The following is an 8,761-nucleotide window of genomic DNA, read 5'->3' on the forward strand; positions in this document are numbered from 1 at the left end:
GAACAAAAACATGTATGAAGTAGGGACTCAGTACAACCCTGTCAGCACTAAAGAAGATCTGAGAGGTCTCCGTCTTATCCTTCCATGAGTTTATGAGAAAGTCCATTACGTCTCCTTCCATTTGTTGGCCTTGACCGAAAAGAGTATAAAGGACACGTCCTGTGAGGTCAATAACATTCTCAGGAGGGACGGTAAACATGCAGTAGGTTTGCCTGGTACAATGAATAGAAGTTCAGATACTATAACAATAGAAGTTCACAAAAAGTAGCATGTCTGGTAGAAAAAACAAAAGAAGAAAATACTCACTGATAATACTTCTTCAGACCCTCTTCACTAAGCACATACTGTTTCAACCCCCGGGCCTCGGATAGATGAGTGTAACTGTATTTTTTTAGGGGAGCAACAGGAGAACGCCATTTCATAGGCAATCTTGCTGCTCTTATCGATGAAGTTATGTTGTAGACTCAACTGTCGGATTCCTCCTAGTGATGATAGCATTCTTCTCACCTCTCCCACCAACAGTACCAGGAGCAGATTTACAATTCTTCGGGTAATCTTCTCAAAATCATCATCCGACGAAATCACCTCTGCTTCGACTACACCGGCCTTTTTGGAGCAAGGGGTTCTTGGACCAGCAGAAATATCGACACCCTTCTTCCCCAACTTGGAATAATAAGTGTTCAAGAGGAATCATCTTCCCTCAGAGTTGTACTCATCGATTCATCCCTAGGCTGGTATTCCTGTGACCCGAGGAATGGGTAGTGGTAATCGGTCAAGTCCAATAGCTCCATTGTCCAAAAAAAGGGGGAAAAGACCATCAAATATAACTGAAGTTCAGGTACAACACAATGTACAGTCCAACAATAGAAGACATGGTAACTACTCAAGTTGACCTAAAAAATGTGTTGCATTCAAAAACTAATGAAGTTCAGGCACAACCCAAGGCACAATTCAAGATAAACTGATGAAATGGAAAACATTCAACTACAACTAACAAAATCATAAAAGGGTATAATCTCTGAAGTTCAAGTAGTAAAAATGCTGCTGTCCAAGTAAGCAATGAAAGGAAAAAAAAACTGAAACAAAATACACAAGCAAAAAAATAAAAAAGAGAATGAAGTTCATGTAGAATAAAAGATGCAGTCCAAGTTTCAAGACTTACAGGTGTAGTAGCCAAACAAATCATGGAAGTCTATGTCAAACAAGTTAGATGATGCAGTTGAGTACACCCATATCTTCCTGATATCCGAGATATTTTCATGGGAATAGTTTGCAAGAACCCCTTCATGAAACGAATTAATATTTGTAAGCATGAAGAATCTGCGGTCGATACTGTCATCAAACAAAAAAATAACAGTGTTAAAACAAAACAAAGCCGAAGAATAAAAGACGTTGCAGCTTACGTACAACTACAATTAAGCAGAAGTGATGGAGAGAATACTTGTTATTCTGCTGGGGCACATCAATCCAATCCAAAGGGAAGTGGTCAATAGAAAGAGGATTGAAGGGTGTCTCCCTATCATTGCTGGCATCGGTCCAAAGCTTCTTGATGTTATCAGTCATCCGACGAAATAGGCGTACCGCACATTCATCATTTGGTCCATAGTAGGAGTCGAGAAGCTTGAACCTTTAATTATTATGGTCAAGAAAGATGGAAACCCAATGACCAACGCCACCCATGTGAACAGGAACTTCAGGTGGGTCAAAAGTGGGGAAGACAACCTAACGCAAGATAAACACACAAAACATTAAAAACTTGTAATTAAATATTAATGGTGCAAGAAAATTAAACAATACAAATAGATTGGATCACAGTGGAACAAATACAAAGACAAAGAACAAAATATTGCTTACAGAATCATGTGCATCCATGCTATCTGGACCAGTCGCCAAGAAGAACTTCCTCACACAGGAATCAAACTGCCCTCTTAAAATATTGTCCTAATATAATGCAGAAAACAGCAACATATGAAATACAATGAGACCAGCAAGTTTGAACTAACATGGTAAACAACAAAACAGAAAAGATATTACTATAGGGTTGACTTACACAAACCCAATATGGCAGAATGAGTTTGTCTGATCCCTGGTATTTTGCACGTAGACAATACAATGCAGCCTCAGCTGCATTAGATCGAAGCATTCCACGACGAGAAGAAGACATTGTGACATTTTCAACAGTAGCTTCACACTCATTGTTTTGCAACATAACCTTTGATCTAAAATAAGAAATAGAAAGTAATAGGCAGTTCAGAATCAGTAACTCTAGAAGTTCGTGAACTATAGAAGTAAGATGCTCGGCAACAAGAAGGCAAAAAAGTTCAGCAACAAAAAGTAAAGAAGTCCAGCTATAATACCGCAGACAGTTCAAGAGTTAGATGGATATAAATTCTGAGCAGCCGCAATCACCTTTTAGAATGGTCATTCTTAAGCCTAGTTACACTGAAATAAAAGTCATCAACCTTCTTCCGGACGACGGCAAGTTTACTATCTGCTCAGCAAAAAGGATATAAATTAAGAGCAACAAACAAACACATAGATCACAACAGGAGCAACAAACAAACACAAGCACATCTTCAGCTGCTACACTAAAAGATAAAACCAGAGGTTTATAAACATCAGAACCCATGCATTACAAACCATCCCCCACACAAAAACAGCTCCACCTCACTTTATTTCAAACCACACACACGGCAATGCACAAAGAGGAAGTTCAACTTGGACCACACATGCAGTACATAGAGATATCATGCACTAAAACCAACAATATAAAAGGATGAGGATGGGGAAAGAAGAGAGAAGCATGCTCCTCTCTTTATGCATTCTTGCCTAGACCAGTAGCAGTGCTGGAATCATCATTCTCCTCTCCCAAGCTACACTTTCAGTGGCTTCATCATCGTCTCCAATAGATATTGCAGTGTCGTCCGCAAGGACACCAGTACCAGCGGGAGCAGCTGGAGAATCTGAAACAACAAAAACTGCTAGATGTGCTGGAGTAGAAAGAGCTGGAGAACCAGCATCAACAGCAACCAATGGCTCTGCTGCAGGAGACTTCTCCGGGCCTACAGCAACACTACCAGTCTCAACAGTAGCCTCGATGGGATCTTTCCCTGAAATGATATCTCCAGCTATCTTGCCCTGCTCAGCATCAGAAACCCTAGCACAAATGGATGACTGAGGTTCAGGCTAACAAACACTCATGATATTTTGGCAGTCTCCGTCAAAACTTGTTCACAAAATTCCCTTATTTGAGTAAGGACATGAATCAAGGATGTCAATGATCCCATGATATCTATTCGCCAAATACACACTGTAGTGCGCTATTTTGTCAATTAGCTTGAAAAGAATCAAAAAAACTGTCAAGATTGAAAAAAATGGTGAACACAAACTATAATGCATAAGCATTGAACAACCAAGATGAACAAAAACTTCTTGACAAACTCAACAAAACGATGTTAATAAAATAAAAGAAAGCAAGAGTTATGAAAACCTAACCAGCTTTGCATTAAGAAGGTCTTCTTCCTTGCGAACAAACATTGGGAGGAGTTCAGCAGATTTTTTTGCATCAAATTTTTGAACTGATGCACCGAAAAATCATACTCCAGGCAGTACTACACTCGCAAAACAGACCATAAACAAAAAAGATTAAGAACATGAAATAATCACAACAAAATTAAAACACCTACAAATGTCACTACACCTAAACTAGCACAAAAAAGGGAGATAGGGTTACAAGAACAAAAACCTGTATGAAGTAGGGACGCAGTACAACCCTGTCAGCACTAGAGAAGATCTCATAGGTCTCCGTCTTATCTTTCCACAAGTGTATGAGAAAGTCCATTATGTCTCCTTCCATCTGCTGCCCTTGACCCGAAAAGAGTATAAAAGACACGTCCTATGAGGTCAATCACATTCTCAGGAGGGACTGTAAACATGCATTAGCTTTGCCTAGTACAATTAATAGAAGTTCAGATACTATAACAACAAGTTCACAAAATGGTAGCATGTCTGGTAGAAAAAACAAAAGAAGAAAACACTCACTGATAATACTTCTTCATACGCTCTTCACTAAGCACATATTGTTTCAACCTCCGGGCCTCGGATAGATGATGGTAACTGTTTTTTTAGGGGAGCAATAGGAGAACGCCACTTCATAGGCAATCTTGCTGCTCTCTTTGATGAAGTTATGTTGCCAGACTCAACTGCCGGATTCCTCCTGGTGATGGCAGCATTCTTCCCACATCTCCCAACAACAGTACCAGGATTAGATTTACAATTCTTCGGGTAAGCAATCTTCTCAAAATCATCATCTGACGAAATCACCTCTGCTTCGACTACACCAGCCTTTTTGGAGCAAGGGGTTCGTGGAGCAGCAGAAATATTGACAGCCTTCTTCCCCAACTTGGAAGGAATAAGGGTTCGAGATCTATCATCTTCCCTCGGAGTTGTACTCATCGATTCATCCCTAGGCTGGTGTTCCTGTGACCCGAGGAATGAGTAGTGGTAATCGGTCAAGTCCAACGGCTCCACTGTCCAAAAAAAGGGGGGAAAGACCATCAGATATAACTGAAGTTCAGGTACAACACAATGTACAGTCCAAAAAATATAGAAGACATGGTAACTACTCAAGTTGACCTAAAAAATGTGTTGCATACAAAAACTAATGAAGTTCAGGCACAACCCAAGGCACAGTTCAAGATAAACTGATGAAATGGAAAACATTCAACTACAACTAACAAAATCATAAAAGGGTATCATCTCTAAAGAAGAGAGAAGCATGCTCCTCTCTTTATGCATTCTTGCCTAGACCAGTAGCAGCACTGGAATCGGCATTCTCCTCTCCCAAGCTATCGCTTTCAGTGGCTTCATCATTGTCTCCAGTAGACATTGCAGTGTCGTCGGCAAGGACACCAGTACCAGCTGGAGCAGCTGGAGAATCTGAAACAACAAAAATTGCTGGTTGTGCTGCAGTAGGAAGAGCTGGAGAACCAACATGAATAGCAACCAATGGCTCTACTGCAGGAGACTTCTCCGGGCCTGCAGTAGCACTACCAGTCTCAACAGCAGCCTCGATGGGATCTTTCTCTAAAATGATATCTCCAGCTGTCTTGCCCTGCTCAGCATCAGAAACCCTAGCACCAAGGGATGACTGAGGTTCAGTTTGGTCTAGCACATCGGAGCAGCCGGTGCCTGATACAGCCTTGTCTGCAACCTTCTCGGAAGGAACACTAGCATCGTCATTCTACAGCAAGAACAAAAAAATATTAAAAAATGGGCACATAGTGATAAAATGTATAAGAAGTAGAATAACAAATGAAACAAATAGACAAGAAATATGGTACTTTATTATCACTGCCACGAAGCTCATCAACAATTAAATCAGTTGCGGGGCCAGATTCATGCATAGGGACAGGTGCACTTTCAGGCAAGACATCCTCCTCAACCCTAGCACCATCATCAACAGCCTACAAATAATCATATAGAACACAATGTCTTATTAGGAGAAGTTCACATTACATAATCAAAGAAGGTTCAGCTATAACCACTGACACATGGAGGAAGTCCAAAGACAGTAAAACAAGAAGGTCACATATAAAACTGCTATCATACAGGAGGGAACAAAAAGTGCCTAAGATGGTACAAATGGACAAGAAAAATGGTACTTTATGATCAATCCCATGAACCTCATCAACAATAAAATCACTTACGTGAGAAGATTCATGCACAGGGACAGATGCACTTTCAGGCAAGACATCCTCCTCAACCCTAGCACCAACATCAACAACCTACAAAAAAATCATGTAGAACAAAATATATAATCAGGAGAAGTTCACATTACATAATTAAAGAAGGTCAGCTATAACCACTGACACATGGAGGAAGTCCAAAGACAGTAAACATAGAAGGTCAACCATTCAAACTACTATCATAGAAAAAGGGAACAAAAGGGCCAGTTGTCGGAAGATTAGAAGTTCAGATACTATAGACCCTGAAGTTCAGACATTGTAAACAGAGAAGGTCACCTACGAAAGACTAAAACTAAAAAGAAGAAGTTTACAATACATGGAATCAAGAAGGGCAACCTATGACAAAAAACAATAATAACTGAAAGCTAACTATGAACAAATAATGCAAAGAACTATCAAAAGCCAACATAAAAACAAACCTCTTCGGTATGCTCCTCGTGGCCTCCTTCACGGCCCAAACGAACAGGATCTTGCCTCTCCATCTGTCTGACAACAACATTAGCCTCATCTTCAAAAGGCTTGCAACGAGCATCCTGCATTTCTTTGAACATCCCAAAGCTACCACGGAGGTGGGAAGTGCTCTCACGAAGCTCAGCAAGAAATCTAGCTTCAATAGACAAAACCTCCTTCGAAGACTTAGCATCAAAACCATGGCCGGGAGGAAGAATCCCGTCAACATGACTAAGACGCTCAATAGTTGTCGGAACACGGGCCATCTCCCCATAAACAATTTCCAGAACTCCATCAATCCTAGCAAGGGAAAGATTGGCAGCATCAAACAAACCCTCAGAAGACACGCCACCTGCAGCACTCACGCGGGCAGAACAACCTCCTGGATCTACAGGAGGAGCACCAGTATTGACATCCCTGGAGAATTCAAATCTTGGGGAAGTTCCACTCCCTAGGACGATGGAACGGGGCATAGTAAGAACAGGACGTTCAATATGCCTGAAGAACACAACCTCAGCCTGTGTCTTCCACTGAACACAAAACAAAAGACAACGCATCAAAAAAATGGAGGAACATGGAAAAAATATTGAAGACAGTATCAGAAGTTCAAGTTAAACTACACAGGAAAGAAAGATGCATAGAAACACTCACAGGCAGTTTCCCAAACACCCAGTTGGTTGGGTCATCATCGCCCTTCTTAACCAAATCAGCAGCAGCAAGCTCATATAGCTTGGCCTGATCCATGAAATTGATGCGAGGAGTTCTCAAGTCAACACTAGGCTTCTTGCCAATGATAAGGCAGTACGGATATGTAAGAAGCGGCGCAATGCAACAGCCTGTGGCAGCTTTTCCTCTGCTAGTCCCTAACTGATACCTAGTCACAGCCCTTCGAATGTCATCAACAACCAACTAGCAATAGTCAATTTTTGACATATCTTCAATGACAAGATTCTCAGCCATTGCTCCCTCCCTGGACACTCGTGTTCACGTACCAACAATAATAGCCTTCATGAAAAGAATAAGGTAAAACACCTGCAGAGCCAGATCATCCTTCGTCTCATCGTTCACAAGTTCCCCGAGGATGTTCCGCAGATCCTTTGTCTTGATGTCATCACTCCTCTTGTAGCCAAGTTTGGCCTTCAGCCTCATAACAGAATTATCAAACCCGTCCTCCGAGGGCCTAGGAGGGGTACGATCACCTTGAGGTAATCCAAAAAGATGGTGAATAGCATCACTTGTAACATGCAAAACCTTGTTTGCCTCACCCATGTCCAGAATCATAGTTGAAGGGTCAATCCTCGTGTAGATGTGGCCCATGAAAGGACTAGAAATGTTGGAATCAACCTTCAAGTCAAACACACAACCAAAACCAGCCTTGATAACCCTCGTCTTGTGCCTAAGTTGTAGCAATTTTGCACACAACTTAACCTCTTTAAGTGAGCAGCGAACCGTCTTGTTAAAATGTTTTGGATCATCTCCTCCTTCAACACCTTCTTCGACTGCTTTGCCTCCTCTCTTCCTCATCACAGGCCCCGCCACATCTGATACTGCAAAAAATGCAATGACAGGGAAAAAAGGCAGAACAATGAGATAAACAAACTACACCAAAATTCACTAATGCTGAATTGTAAAAACTACACAAGCAAAAAGAAAATGGACCACAAAATGTATATAGCAGAAGTTCAACCATTAAAAACAAGAAGAACAGTTGCTTTCTAATTGTTAGTAGTGTACATTTCAGAAGTCAACTACGTTTACAAAGGCAGTACAACCATGTATGACCAGAAGTTAAGATGCTTTCTAAATGTAAATTTACAGAGCAGAAGTTCAACCATGTACACCAAGGCATTAAAACAATGTATACCAAGAAGTTAGGCTAATTTCTTCATTGCATATATCCAGAAGTTCAACTATATAAACAAAGGCAGTAATACCAAAATAAACAAAGCAGTCCAGTTAATTTCTTTATGTCTATATATAGCAGAAGGTCAACTATGTTCATCAAGGCAGTAATACATAAACAAAAATAACAATAATTCTACAAAATGTTCTCAAAAACAGTAAACATGAGAGATTCATACCTGATCAGCAGCATTAGCATCATCATCGACAACCTCATCATCAGCGTTGAAATCATCATCATCATCATCATCATCTGGATTAACACGAGAACGCTTCTTGCAACCCTTGTCAACCTTTGTCGGTGCAACCTTGCACTTAACGCCGCATTTATTGCCCTTACCAGATGCACCAACACCAAGCGGAGAAGGTGTAGGCACCGCAGTGGCAAGCAAACGAGGACTACGGCGTGGTGTACTACCACGGGCTTGGCCTTCAACTTCATCGAGTTCTCCAGACTTTGAAACACGTGGACTCGTCTGGGGAGTAACTTCACCAACTATATGCTTCCTCGCTGCGGTCTTCTTGACTTTCTTCTTCATAGGGACAACCATGCCATCAGTGGCACATGGCACGTCTCCTTCAGCAATAGAGCCATGCTGAACTGGGAGCTCACCAACATCACCAGATTCCGGAATATCAGAACCTTTCTGAAGGTGGGCCAC

Source organism: Triticum dicoccoides, chromosome 1B (genome assembly GCF_002162155.2).
Source record: "Triticum dicoccoides isolate Atlit2015 ecotype Zavitan chromosome 1B, WEW_v2.0, whole genome shotgun sequence".
Taxonomy (NCBI): Eukaryota; Viridiplantae; Streptophyta; class Magnoliopsida; order Poales; family Poaceae; genus Triticum; species Triticum dicoccoides.